Source organism: Hyperoodon ampullatus, assembly GCF_949752795.1.
Source record: "Hyperoodon ampullatus genome assembly, chromosome: X".
Taxonomy (NCBI): Eukaryota; Metazoa; Chordata; class Mammalia; order Artiodactyla; family Ziphiidae; genus Hyperoodon; species Hyperoodon ampullatus.
This window is the reverse complement of record NC_136913.1, coordinates 121,560,964-121,576,849: the sequence shown is the minus strand read 5'-3', so window position 1 is coordinate 121,576,849 and position 15,886 is coordinate 121,560,964.

Genomic DNA, 15,886 nt, shown 5'->3' with positions numbered 1-15,886 from the left:
GACAATGTAAGTTCTATTTCTCCCTCTATTCCTCAGTAGCTATGGGGTCTTAATATCTTCATTAGTAAAATGAGGAGGAGAATGAAAGTACCTATCTCATATGATTGTTATGAAAATTAAATAACTGCACATAAAGCACTTAGAACAGTGTCTGGTACAAGGCCATACTCCTTTAAAACTATTTTTATAAATTTCCTATTGACTTACGTAAGTGATATATTTTATTTTATATTTTTTACTTTAAAATGTCTCATGCCACAGAGAAATTAAGAAAAATCTAACACCAGATAAATATACATATTTCAAAGGTGTATATATATTTCAATTGTTGGTTGATAAAGATAAAAATTCAAACTTACTAAGAACAATTTATAGATAAATATATATATGTGCAATAATATATATTTATACAGAATTCTTTCCATGCAAATGAAACTTCCCATAATATTGCCAGAAATAGGCATAAAGACTGCAGTTATTTGAGCATGTGTGTTAATCCTATACATTTTGCAGATAAATCAGTGGGCCTCCTTTCCATCATTTGATTCCTGTGCTTGGTTTCTGCTTAGTTTGTGCTGTTGTTAGCTGCAGAAATTCCTTTGGCCTTGTTCTTCTCACTCCAGATGTCTTTTGTTTTGTAATCAGACATTCTTGGTTAACCCCCAAATCTCCCCACCCTTGTTTTTTCTGCTGTGATCAAATTGCTAACCATCCCAGCAGGCTGATTGAAATGAGCCTGGACCTCAGGAAAGAGGTCTGGTCATTAGAGAAGGATCTTAGAGGCACCCTGTCTGAGCCGTAGTTGATGTTACGGAATTGGATACGAGTAAAAAGAATAGAAGATGACAGGGTGGGAGACAGAACTCTGGAGAACTTCAACATTTAAATTTCTGATAGGGGAAGAGGTAGAAATAAACATTTTTTTAAAAATGTTATTCAAGGCAGTCAGAGGGGTGGGAAAAGCCTTGGTGAAGCTGGAAGACAGCACTGTTGTTGCTGTTTGTTTTCTTTTGTTGTTTTACTTTGTTTTGTTTTCACAGTTATACGTGGGCTTTACATTTCCACCTAAAATCCAAACCAATCTGAAATTTTTACTGGAGAAGAGTTTAACTTTGGATGAGTTAAATAAAAGAATAAAAATTATTTTTTAAAAGTGTGAGCTATTTTAATGAGACTGAAACCTTACATTCCAATATATTTTACAGCATATCCTTGTGATTCAATGTACTCAGAGACACATCATAATTATAATGTTATTCTTTTGCATACACTGATAGCAGGTGTTAAGTAAAGAATCTTCACCATATGAGAAAAATGTGGAGTAAAACTAGCTTAATTGATTTTGACAGCTCATACTTAAAGCAACTGTGATACTTAATGGACATAAATCATCTCTCATCAGAAAGTCTAATGAATCTAGTCTTTTCACACCAATGAATATCTTTAGTGGTTGACTGTCTCACTGAATTTAAGTTTAAGAATATTAAGAATATTCAGAAGGAATTAGACGATAACCTATAAGGATGTGCTAATGCGAACCAACCTAAGAAAGATGCAAAAATGGGAGAAGAGCTGAACTGCAAAGTGAACATACTCTGATAAGTCAGGACTTTTGGTCTCTTTGTTATTGTTGCCAATGCTATGGATATGTTTTGTCATTTGGTTTTTTTGTGATGCAGATGTGCTTTGGTGAAGCTTGAAAAGAAAATGCTGCTCTACTCTCAGTCATTCAGAAAATTTGCCTTAAATACACGTGCATTTTTTTACTCCTGTTGTCAGTTAAGAAAAAATATGTGTTAATAATAAAAACATGTAGGATTTCCATGATAGATTAGAAAAAACAAGTATACCCCAGAGGGTTTTATTAAAGGACAATGTACATAATATGTCAGAGAAACATAATTTATCTAACAGAAGGCCAGCCAAGATCACATTTTGCCTACTTAAAAAAGGTTCCTCTGTCTATCACCTTACATTTCTGCCTACTCAGGTAGTCCAGTTAGCTTCATTTTGAATTACCTGCATCTTTCTTTTTTCCTCTCCATTTGACAAGTCTCCTTTTAATTTCCCAGAGAAACTGTATTTTCTCCTAAGAGACTTTGGAATAGTAATAATATAGCATTAGCTGCCTTTGGAGAAAAGGCAAGTACTGATTGAAAATCAATCTTATTTCTGGTTCTCCGAGTTGCCTGTTTCTTCCTCAACTTCCACTTAGGAGTCCAAGGTACAATTTGTATATGCATGATAAGTTTTGGGGGGAAAAAAAAGCAGCCCATAGACTGGTAGTAAGAAGCTAACTGTTCTCCTCTTGCCAAAACATTTTTAGAGACCAGCAATAAACCCCTTTTCAACAATCACACGTCACACTTTACAGGTATATAATTCTTTATAATTCACCTGGTGGATCCATAAAACAAAGTTTTTAGGATGTTAAGGTGGATGTTCGGGTTTTCATTTTTCATTAAGAGAACCCTAATTACATTAGGAGAAGCCATTTTAGATTAGGAGAAGGGGGGGATAATTGACTTTGATCACATATGTACCTAGTACATGACTGATCCATGACTGGAATCTAGGGTTCGCAATTCCCACCCATGTGTTCTCCTTCCTCAAATCTGAAACTGTTTTTTCCCCGTATTCCTTAAATGATGAAGATTACCTGAATGTAGCTGGGTGTTTTATCGGCCTCTTTATACTACTTATCCAGTGCGTATATTCAAAATTACCCTTCCTGTAGTTGAGCATACCGTCATGAAGAGACAAGGGAGGCTGAACACAGAAACAGATGGCATTTGAACATATGAAAAAAGAATTGTCAATTGGACAATGCTTTGGTTTTAGCTGCTGCCTCTGCTGCCGCTGCTACTACCACTAAAGAGACAAGAGCATCACTTGTGACATTGACTGCAGTAGTAAGCCGGATTCAGCATCAGATCCAAATGTACGTCTACGCCTCAGGGAGGGAAGACACATCTGGGGGGCACCCATGACTAAAGGACAACGGCAAACAGTCACAATGAGACTAGAGGAGATACTCCAAGGATGTTAGCAATCAGAGGGCTGGGAACAGGAAGCAGTAAAGGAAGAGGAACAATCTGAAAATACACTTCCACTCATCTTCAGCTTACTTCTCTTGTCTCTGCATATCACTCTCCGCTGTTGTTTACATCACAAAAAGGAATGGTTTTAAGAATAATCAGCTTCCCGTGAACTGAGAGGACAAGAGAGGCAGAAAGCCTGGTGGAGTGTGTGGAGCTTGAGTCTTGGGTGTCAGATACAGTTTGAGAACCAACCTCTGCTATTTTCAAGCTGTGTGATGGTGGGCAAATGACATATCTCTGAGCTTTTCTTTAGCTGTCAAATGGATATAATAATAACTGAGTCAGAAACCATCTTATTTGTTCATATCACGTTTGTCACTTTTCCTAACCTCCAATATTCATGAACATTTTAGAAGATACTCCAGAGACTAAGCATAGGTGGGGTGATAGTGTGTGAGGGGGGAGGGGGCGTTGTTTTTATTTATAAATCTTTTGCCGCATTCCAGGTACTATCCTAAGTGCTTTCTGTGTATTAACTCATGTATTCTTGAAACATCTCTACATATCCAATTTACAAGTCAGAAATTTAAGATAAGGAGTCACAGATTTATTAAATGGTAGAGGCAATTTCAACTGAGAAGTCTCAAATCTTAACCCCAATATTAACTATATTGCTTTCCCCCAAATCTTACATTTGAAGATGATTTGTTGCCTGTCTACCTGCAATAAACCAGTAGCTCCTTTTAAGCTTTACCAAACACCAAGGCCAGTCATCAACAAATCTCTCTCACATTCTACCTTATCCATTTTATTATTATCCAAGCTTATTAGTGCCTAGAGGAAAATATCCCATCCTTGAAATTTAAAACTCACTCTGAACAATGGGTGTTTGATTCTTATCGTTCTATCATTTCTTCAAGAGAATACTGCTTAACATTGTTTTAATTTCCACTTTATTATTATTTTATATGAATCCAGTTACTGAAGTCTCCATTTACTATCATTAAGTTATCTCCTTAGGCATTTGACCTGGCTAAGTTTTTACAATAAACTCAAAAATCTCATTTCTTGAAAAACCTTTATTTCTCTAATCCATCTTCCTCATCGCTTTTCCTTTCCTGTCCTAAAGCCACAGGAAGAAAAGCTAAGTATCCTTAGGGATCCAAGTGATATTTAGAGCAGTTTGATCTTGTGATTCTTATAAAATAATATAGAATCATCAAAACATCAATGATATCCCTTGCTTATGTTTGTGAACTCATTTTAAATCCATATTCCCTTGTATGTAGAATTACAATGCCTATTATAAGGTGCCTCTGGACTACTTTTTGTGAGCCAAAGTACATGCATGCATTCAATATTTATTGAGCGTACCTTAAGTGCCATGCAAAGGGCAAGGCACAATGTGCTAGACTTCTTAATGTATAATCCAGTAATAATTATAATTAATATATTTTAAGGGATGTTATTTCCACACTTGGTTAACTCTAATTCAGGAATGAAAAGTACATAATTTTTATCACACACACATGCACACACACACCTGTGATTGACATTGTTAATCAATTATGACTATCTTTTCCGATGAGACTTGACAATATCTCAGACCCCTATCAATCCTGTGCAGTAAGCAGCTAATATCGATTGATTGGAATTCAAAAGATAGGTGAAACTTGTTTGCCATCCCTACTATTACTAAAAATGATCCTCCATACCTATTTAAAAAACATCAGTCTTTTGTGGTCTATTATGAAAGACCACAATGAGATGAATATTACAACTACAAACTCACCTAGCTGATGACAATTGTTTATTCTACTTAAATATTGGCAAGGTCCAGTATATAATATTTTAAAACCATAAAGCAACATAAATGGAATTCAGGATGGTTGGGTCACTTTGATTATATAAATTCCTCTGTAAGTTTTCCAAAAGTTCAATGAAGAATGATATCCAAAGATCAGTGCCCCCCAAAGTTCAAGCAGTAATGGAAGTCTGTGCAGAACCCCCAAATACTCTATACCTGAAAAGGACAAGTGACTATTTTCACCAATTCCTTGAAATTCAAGAAAGCTTTCTGATGGAAGCATTAAGAATTTGAAAGACTGTAAATACGTAGTCAAATCAAACAGGGATACTAGCTCTCTTTAGAAATATACTAATGCATAGAAAAATAAGGGAAGGAAAAACAATCAATCATATCATAAGTCATTGGTTTTTTCAATGACCTTTTAACTATAAGGATGTCCAGGAACCTACCCCAAGAAAAAAACCAGAGGTGTGGACTCAGATCTAATAATTATAAAGAAAAAGGTGTACTTCATTTATAGTAAAGGAATTCAAATGAAAACAATACAATATGATTTTCAGTAATAAAAATAGAAAGGATCACTCTGAGGATGATAATAAGTCTGATGAACATACAAGCTTAAATAACAGGTGACCCTATAAGTTGGGAAAATATTTATGGGACACAGTCTGACACTATATATCAAGATTATTGAAAACGTTCATACCATTTAATGTAATCTTGCTGCATTTTATATGCAGCAAGTATATTCAAGAGAAATAGAAATGAAGAGACTTATGGGCAAAGTTGATTATTACAGCATTATTTACAGAACAAAAACATCAGGAAACATGAAATATAGAATATAGGAAACATAGGTTACATATATGAATCCACATTATACAGTAGGATACTACTTAGTTTTACCATTGTATTTCCAAAAAGATGGTAATAGCATGAAAAATGCTTATGTTATTATATTTAAAAAATACAAGACACAATGGTATGCACAGTATGATCTTGATTATGATATGATATAAAAAGTATGATAATAGTGCCAAGACATTAACAGCAGTTACTTCTAGGTGATGATTTTGTGTGTATTATTGTTTTTCTACTTGTTTATAACTTTCAGTATATAAAAAATTATCTAGAGTTTTTTTTCAAGATGACAGAATAAGTGCCCGTGGAAAAATATTAAAGGCTAGCAGAATCTTAAGAGATTAAGAAGAGATTAGCTCCAGGAGAAGGTGTGGAGAAAAGGGAACCCTCTTGCACTGTTGATGGGAATGTAAATTGATACAGCCACTATGGAGAACAGTATGGAGGTTCCTTAAAAAACTAAAAATAGAACTACCCTAAGACCCAGCAGTCCCACTACACCCTGAGAAAACCATAATTCAAAGAGCAACCTCAGCTTTCTGACGTGTTTGAAATTGATCATGTATTTGAAGTCAGCTTGTCTCTTTTTCCTTGTGAAGTCAGGAGTGATGCTCCTTTCAGCTCTCAGTGTCTCATGGCAGAAGTTGAAAATCTTTTGGTATACATCTCTAACACCACAAACTACTTTCAAGCGCTATTATACCATTTCACGTATAATTTAATAACCTTATACTATTATACTATCATTTATCCCCTCCTAGTTTTTGTGATAGTATTGTCATATATTTTACTTCTGCATATATTATAAACCCCACAAAATGTTACGTTAGAGTTTGATACTTGCTGTATTTGGGAAATGTAAACAGCTATGGGAGTAACCATAAAGGGCATTTCTCTTAGATATGAGAGGGGGAGTATCGGAAAAGCATTCTTACGAAGTGATATCTAAGTTGAGAATTGAAATATGAGTAAGTTTTTAAGTGGAGTGGTCAGGGCAGAGCTATGAAGACAGTGGCTTGGGATGAGGCTGGAGAGATAGGCAGGGCTCACAATATGCTCTACTTGGTAGGTCACAGTGAGGAGTTTAAACTACTCTAAGCCCAGTATGAAGTCACAGAAAGGTTTTTAATAGGGGAGACACATGATACAGTCTTATTTTTAATAGATTACAATGGCTGCTGGGTGGGAAACAGGTTTTTGCAGGTGTGGAGGTGGGGTAGAAAGAGACAGAGGCAGCCATTAGAAGGACGGGAGTGGGAACAGCCTAGTAAGAGGAGACAGCAAAAACAAAGACCCCAAGGCAAGAAGGAGTTTGGTTGTTTGAGGAACAGGAAAGTGCTAGTGTGACTCGAGGGTAGTGAGTAAGAGGGAGTGTGGTATAATAAGGTAAGGTTGGACAGAGAGTCAGAGACCAGATTATATAGGACCCAGTAGAACAAATGTCTATCTTTTGTTTTTCTTTTAAAATCAATGAAAAATTACTGAAAAGTATTAATCCAATGGTTATAACCAGAACTTTTAAATTTCATAAACATTTCAACTTTTATTTCTGAATTAAAGAGTTGCAAATTATAACAGGGTTCATGTACATACTCTACCCAACTTCCTCTAAGTGAGCATCACATATAATCATAGTACAGCCGTAAAAACCAAGAAACTAACCTTGGTAATAATACTACTAGACTGGCATTGTTTGAATTTCACCAATTGCACCACTAATGCCATTTTTCTGCTCCAGAATCTCACATTGCACTTAAATTGGATGGCTACTTTAGCCTTCTGCATTTTATGAGAGTCCCTCAGTGATTCATTTTTTAAAAAAATTTTATTGGAGTATAATTGCTTTATAATGTTGTGTTAGTTTCTACTGTACAGCAAAGTGAATCAGCTATATGTATACATATATCCCCTCTTTTTTGGATTTCCTTTCCATTTAGGTCACCACAGAGCATTGAGTAGAGTTCCCTGTGCTATACGGTAGGTTCTCATTAGTTATTTATTTTATACATAGTATCAATAGTGTATATATATCAGACCCAATCTCTCAATTCATCCCACTGCCCCCTTTCCCCCTTGGTATCCACATGTTTGTTCTTTCCATCTGTGTCTCTATTTCTGCTTTGTAAATAAGATTGTCTATACCAATTTTTTCAGATTCCACATGTATGCATTAATGTATGATATTTGTTTTTCTCTTTGTGACTTACTTACTTCACTCTGTATGACAGTCTCTAGGTCCATCCACGTCTCTACAAATAAACCACCTTTTTTCCTTTTTATGGCTGAGTAATATTCCATTGTATATATATGCCATATCTTCTTTATCCATTCATCTGTTGATGGATATTTAGGTTGCCTCTATGTCCTGGCAATTGTAAATAGTGCTGCAATGAACGTTGGGGTGCACGTGTCTTTTTGAACTATGGTTTTCTCTGGATATATGCTCAGCAGTGGGATTGCTGGGTCACATGGTAGTTCTATTTTTAGTTTTTTAAGGAACCTCCATACTGTTCTCCATAGTGGCTGTATCAATTTACATTTCCACCAGCACTGCAAGAGGGTTCTCTTTTCTCCAAACCCTCTCCAGCATTTATTGTTTGTAGATTTTCTGATGATACCCATTCTACCTGGTGTGAGGCGATACTTCATTGTAGTTTTGATTTGCATTTCTCTAATTATTAGTGATGTTGAGCACCTTTTCATGTGTTTGTTGGCCATCTGTATGTCTTCTTTGGAGAAATGTCTCTTTAGGTCTTCTGCCCATTTTTCGATTGGGTTGTTTGTTGTTTTGATATTGAGCTGCATGAGCTGTTTCTATATTTTGGAGATTAAGCCTTTGTCAATTGCTTCATTTGCAAATATTTTCTCCCATTCTGAGGATTGTCTTTTCATCTTTTTTTTTCTTTATTTTTTCTTTATTTATTTTTTTGCTTTATAACAAATTTAATCAGTTATACATATACATATACATATGTTCCCATATCCCCTCCCTTTTGCGCCTCCCTCCCACCCTCCCTATCCCACCCCTCCAGGCAGTCACAAAGCACTGAGCTGATCTCCCTGTGCTATGCGGCTGCTTCCCACTAGCTATCTACCTTACGTTTGGTAGTGTATATATGTCCATGCCACTCTTTCACTTTGTCACAGCTTACCCTTCCCCCTCCCCATATCCTCAAGTCCATTCTCTAGTAGGTCTGTGTCTTTATTCCTGTCTTACCCCTATGTTCTTCATGACATTTTTTTTTCTTAAATTCCATATATATGTGTCAGCATACAGTATTTGTCTTTCTCTTTCTGGCTTACTTGACTCTGTATGACAGACTCTACGTCCAACCACCTCATTACAAATAGCTCAATTTCATTTCTTTTTATGGCTGAGTAATATTCCATTGTATATATGTGCCACATCTTCTTTACCCATTCATCCGATGATGGACACTTAGGTTGTTTCCATCTCCGGGCTATTGTAAATAGGGCCGCTATGAACATTTTGGTACATGTCTCTTTTTGAATTATGGTTTTCTCAGGGTATATGCCCAGTAGTGGGATTGCTGGGTCATATGGTAGTTCTATTTTTAGTTTTTTAAGGAACCTCCATACCGTTCTCCATAGTGGCTGTACCAATTCACATTCCCACCAGCAGTGCAAGAGTGTTCCCTTTTTTCCACACACTCTCCAGCATTTATTGTTTCGAGATTTTTTGATGATGGCCATTCTGACCAGTGTGAGATGATAGCTCATTGTAGTTTTGATTTGCATTTCTCTAATGAGTAAAGATGTTGAGCATCCTTTCATGTGTTTGTTGGCAGTCTGTATTTCTTCTGTGGAGAAATGTCTATTTAGGTCTTCTGCCCATTTTTGGATTGGGTGGTTTGTTTTTTTGTTATTGAGCTGCATGAGCTGCTTATAAATTTTGGAGATTAATCCTTTGTCAGTTGCTTCATTTGCAAATATTTTCTCCCATTCTGAGGGTTGTCTTTTGGTCTTCTTTATGGTTTCCTTTGCTGTGCAAAAGCTTTGAAGTTTCATTAGGTCCCATGTGTTTATTTTTGTCTTTATTTCCATTTCTCTAGGAGGTGGGTCAAAAAGGATCTTGCTGTGATTTATGTCATAGAGTGTTCTGCCTATGTTTTCCTCTAAGAGTTTGATAGTGTCTGGCCTTACATTTAGGTCTTTAATCCATTTTGAGCTTATTTTTGTGTATGGTGTTAGGGAGTGATCTAATCTCATACTTTTACATGTCCTTATCCAGTTTTCCCAGCACCATTTATTGAAGAGACTGTCCTTTCTCCACTTTACATTCCTCCCTCCTTTATCAAAGATAAGGTGACCATATATCCGTGGGTTTATCTCTGGGCTTTCTATCCTGTTCCATTGATCTATCTTTCTGTTTTTGTGCCAGTACCATATTGTCTTGATTACTGTAGCTTGTCTTTTCATCTTGTTTATAGTTTCCTTTGTTGTGCAAAAACTTTTAAGTTTCATTAGGTCCCATTTGTTTATTTTTGTTTTTATTCTCACTATTCTAGGAGGTGGGTTGAAAAAGAGCTTGTTGAGACTTATGTCAAAGAGTGTTCTATATTTCCTCTGACACTTTTAATCCAGCATTACATTTAGGTCTTTAATTCATTTTGAGTCTATTTTTGTGTATGGTGTTAGGGAGTGTTCTAAATTCTTTTTTTCTTTTTTTTTTTGTGGTATGCGGGTCTGTCACTGCTGTGGCCTCTCCCGTTGTGGAGCACAGGCTCTGGACGTCTAGGCTCAGTGGCCATGGCTCACGGGCACAGCCGCTCCACGGCATGTGGGATCTTCCTGGTCCGGGGCACGAACCTGTGTCCCCTGCATCGGCAGGCGGACTCTCAACCACTGCGTCACCAGGGAAGCCCTAAATTCATTCTTTTACATGTAGCTGCCCAGTTTTCCCAGCACCACTTATTGAAGAGGCTTTCTTTGCTCCATTATATATTCTGGCCTCCTTTGTCATAGATTAGGTGACCATAGGTGCATGGGTTTATCTCTGGGCTTTCTATCTTGTTCCATTTATCTATATTTCTGTTTTTGTGTCAGTACCATGCTGTCTTGATTACTGTAGCTTTGTAGTATAGTCTGAAGTCAGGGAGCCTGATTCCTGCAGCTCCGTTTTTCTTTCTCAAGATTGCTTTGGCTATTCGGGGTCTTTTGTGTTTCCATACAAATTGTGAAACTTTTCCTTCTAGTTCTGTGAAAAATGCCAGTGTTAGTTTGATAGGGACTGCACTGAATCTTTAGATTTCTTTGGGTAGTATAGTCATTTTCACAATATTGATTCTTCCAATCCAAGAACATGGTATATCTCTCCATCTGTTTGTGTCATCTTTGATTTCTTTCATCAGTATCTTACAGTTTTCTGCATACAGGTCTTTTGTCTCCTTAGGTAGGTTTATTCCTAGGTATTTTATTCTTTTTGTTGCAGTGGTAAATGGGATTGTTTCCTTAATTTTTCTTTCTGATCTTTCAATGTTAGTGTATAGGAATGCAAGAGATTTCTGTGTATTAATTTTGTATCCTGCAACTTTGTTAAACTCATTGATTAGCTCTAGTAGTTTTCTGGTGGCATCTTTAGGATTTTCTATGCATAGTATCATGTCATCTGCAAACCGTGACAGTTTTACTTCTTCTTTTCCAATTTGGATTCCTTTTATTTCTTTTTCTTCTCTGATTGCTGTGGTGAGGACTTCCAAAATTATGTTGAATAATAGTGGCAAGAGTGATTCTTTGTCTTTTGTGACATTGACACTTTTCAAGAATACTGGTCAATTATTTTTTAGACTATCTCTCATTTTGCAATTGTCTGATGTTTTCTTATGATTAGGTTTGTTTATGTATTTTTTAACCAGAATATCATAGAATGATGTTGTGCCCATGTCAGTGCATAATATCAGCAGGTTCAGGATGTTGACCTGTCTTAGCACTGACTATATTAACCTCGATCACCTGGTTAAAGTGGTGACCGCTGGGTTTCTCCATTGTAAAGTTCCTATTTTTCTCTTTGTAATTTGATTTACATTTTAAAAAGGGTATTTTGGACATTACCTGGGGAATAGATTGATGAAAAGTAAGACAGGAATTAGACAGGAGAAGAGATGATTATATTAGACCATGCAAGAGATTATGTGACTCAGACTAGGGAGAAAGTGGTAGAAAAGAAAAAAATGATAAATTAGGTATATACTTTGGAATAAAAGTCACTAATACCTGGTGATGAATTGACTATGGGTGGGTGAGGAAGCATGAGGTATAAAGAGAGACTCCAGGATTTCTGACTTGTACAATTTGGTGAAAGTAGTGACATTCTTTCAGATTAGAAACATTGGATGAGTTTTATCTGCTATTTTTAAGGTGAAATATGGATAATGAGTTAAAGAAGTGCAAAAGTGGAAGAAAAGAGACTAATTAAGAGTCTATTGCTTTAGTCGTGCTTTAGTCCAGATGAATAATGATGGTAGCTTCGATTAGAGAAGATGATGAAAATGTAGAGAAATATCCAACTTGGAAGATAGTTTAAGAATTATAGTCAATAGGCATATCTCTTAGTTGATTAAGGAGAATTGGTGAGGGAGAGAGAGACGACAAGGGTATCTTCTAGATTTTTTACTTGCACAATTGGATGAATTGTGGTTCCATTTACTGGGACAGAAAACAGTTGCAGAGAACTAAGTTTAGGATAATAACTACTTTTCATTTTACTAAGAATATCACAGCGAGCAGGGGGTTGGGCGAGAGAAAGAGGAAGGGGTTTCTTCTGACAGAGCCAGGTTACACATGTCCTCTTACAATTTGACTTTCCAGTAACGTACTGTAGTCTCCTAAGAGAACATTTTCTATCTGAATTTTAAGAGCAAGGGTCAAAGAATCTTGCCAAGAGATATTGTTCCTGCTCAAATATGTCATTGATTCTTTTAACTTTCAATCGGATTCGTGATGTTGCTTTGGATACAACCACTGAACCCCTGCTGCCTCTTTCTTTTGGAATGAGAAGGTCTCAAAAGAAAGCCACATCCTCATATGGCAATATTTTCAAAAATCAATCAACATAACAAGTATCATGCCATCTGCACATTATCCAGAGGCAAAATTAGGCAAGACAAAACTCCCTAGTGGACAGAACACATTGTTCAATCACCTGAAACCAATACCACCAGGAAAATAATGCTAAAAGTAATAGCGATGTATTTATTACTAGAAGGAGAGTAATGTTTATCCCTTTCTGAATATTCAGTGATCAAAAAATATACATCTTAAAAAGATGGTAATCACTTTCTGGAAGACGAAACCATGGAGAAAGGACTTAGAACTCAGAGCTCTGGAAATACAAGTTATAGAAGGCATCAAACCATATCAAGAACAAGCTAATACTTTCTGTTTCTTGGTAATAAAGAACACTATTCATTTCTTTTTCTCTACCTCCCTCATTGTTTTTGTTGTTGTTGTTGTTATTGTTGTTAATTCAGCAAATATATATAGGGCTCCTAATACGTGTACTATGTTTTTACTCTCTGTGGCTTGACAGATGGTGAATTGTATGATTTGTCTATCTAAAATTATAGCATATGAATCAGTGAAGAGATCTAGGACTCTCTGTTATCAGTGAAAGATAATGTAAAAGGCACTGGCAAATAAGAATACAGTCCAAGAATGTACATTTTATTGAGCTACTCTATTAGTTATTTAGAGTACAGAGTACATGTTGTATTAAATCATTATGAAAAAGTGAAATAAGGCAATAATTATTAGTGGCATATCATAGAATTCTAGTGGGGAAACATTTTGTTTCTATCCCATCACACAGAGAGTACAAAACCTTTTAGGAATCCTAGAATCTTCACTTAAAGCTACTTAAAGCCAAAATGACTAGTCAGTTGCATAAGATTTAGCATCACCAATCCTTCCATCAAATTCTATTTATTTATTCACAATAGTTGACCTTTTAGCATTCATTGAAATGTACGACTGAATGGAAGCTAAAATCCAACTCCGGCTAAGCCATCATCTTTGTTTCAAAAGCCAGGATATCTCAAATACATATGGCCCGAATTATCTAGATCAATATTTCTTTAACTTCTCATATGTAAATACATATTATTTAACTATTCCAAAGATTCCGGAATAACTATCTCCCAATATTTACAACTCAGATATCTACATTGTAAAATCAAAAAGAAATCTTTTATTTTTTTCAAATTTAACTAATGAAGTCTTAAGTGTTCTATTTATTTTCTTTTCCAGATGCCTAACATTTTGCTGAGATGAAATAGAGCTATTTCCCAGAGAAGCTAAATTCTACCTGCCTCATGCTACCAAATGTGAAAGACAAGAATGTGCTGTAAATGACAACTGAAGTGGGTTTATGTCTACCTGTCATGCTAATAAAACCCAGATAATCAAGATTATTTCCCCAGGTAGAGTCACTTGGTCTTTTGTGGCCAATAGGATAATATCAACAAAGTAGCTAATTACCTGATGGATTTTCAGATTTCATGAGCACTGAAAGGTCTCACAGTAGGCTGCTTCTCAAATAAAAGTCTTGTCATTTGCAAAAAAACTAAGGTAAATCCTCAAGAAACCCCACAGGATCTAGAAAAATGATTAACATAAAATACATGCACATTGGCGAATTATTTATAAATATTATATATTGACAGATAATACATTAAAGACTGGCTTTCTGATATTTTCTAATTCTGTTTCAGTAAAAAATACATTTTAAAATGCTAAGTATCCACCCGTAGAAATGGAGAATATTTTTCTTTTAGCAACTAATCGGCTTGTGCATTTTTCTCCACGTGACGACGGTTGCAGGAAAATTATGCTAGGCTCTGTCTTTTAAAATGACCTGCTTTCAAATGTGTGCTGCTCTTAGTGCATTTGAACTACTCAAAAAATAAAAGAAAGGGACGGTCCTTTCGTGAACAGTCCTTAAGAAGCAGGCAACTTATTAGCAGATCTGCCTAAGTACTTTGGCACTTACCAAGGGTCTGAGAAAGGGAGTGTGCGCAGCCTCCAAGGCAGCACAGCTGTAGGTCTGATTCCTGATTGAGAGTCTGTGGACTCATGAACTGAGGGTCCCGCCTCCATTGTTTTTCTCTGTGAATTTTAATTTGAGCTAAATGCAATCCCAAGAAAGGATAATGATGAGATTTTCTGCTTCTTAGATTGGGGATAAGTATAGCTGCACTTGGGCAGGAAATGGAGAAGTAGGAATGGAAATTAAGAGACAATTCACAGAACAAGAAATGCAAATTGTTATTATGGCTGGGCTTCAGTAATAACCGAAGGGCTGTAAATTGAAATTGCAAGGATATATCACTTTTCATATAAAAGTTAGTAAAGAGTTAAAAATATGAACACTTTTTTGGCAAGAGAGAGATGAGAAGGGCTTTCCTAGATTGCTTGTAGGAATGTCAACTAATAGTTTCTGGGGAAAACATGACAAAATGCATCAAAGGCCTTTAAAATGCTCATATTCTTTGACTTCAGCATTTAAGATTAATAAAAGCTTGAGAAGAGGTGATTACTAGATATGCTAGTCGACTAACACAAGTGCCTCCGCCAACCCACCGAGTGAAGCCACTGCTCTTGTGGGACATCTGGATCACATTGCTGCTGGGTGTTTGAAAGAGTTCAATGCTATTTGTGATTGCACTTGGATCCCTAGGCGTTTTTAGCTTTGAAATATTATTTTAAAATCTAATAATGAAATAGATAAAGCCATGCACAGATGAATAATTCTTTAAGTCAAAGTCCATTGAAAATGCTTAGATCTGCTGGTTTATCTCATGGAAAGCACATTCATTTAATTGAAGAAAATCTCCAAAGATCAGACCAGTAAGGGGTGCTTGATAACAAGTCAAAAACCATTTTCCTCACAAATAGCATAGGATATATTAGAATACATTGTGTTCATTTTCATCAGGTAAGCAGCATTGAAGGAATGCATTCTTGTAGGCAGCCTTAGAAATGTCAATAATGTAAATGCTTAGCAAGAAATGCATCCACACATTTCCTGGCCTGGCATCCGGAGTTGTTGTGAACTCTCTTCACCTTGCTTCACTGCACACATACAATTGAATTACACTTTTGTGTCCTACAGGGTTATCATTTGGGTCTCTATAGGAGCTGGATTCAAAAGGATAGA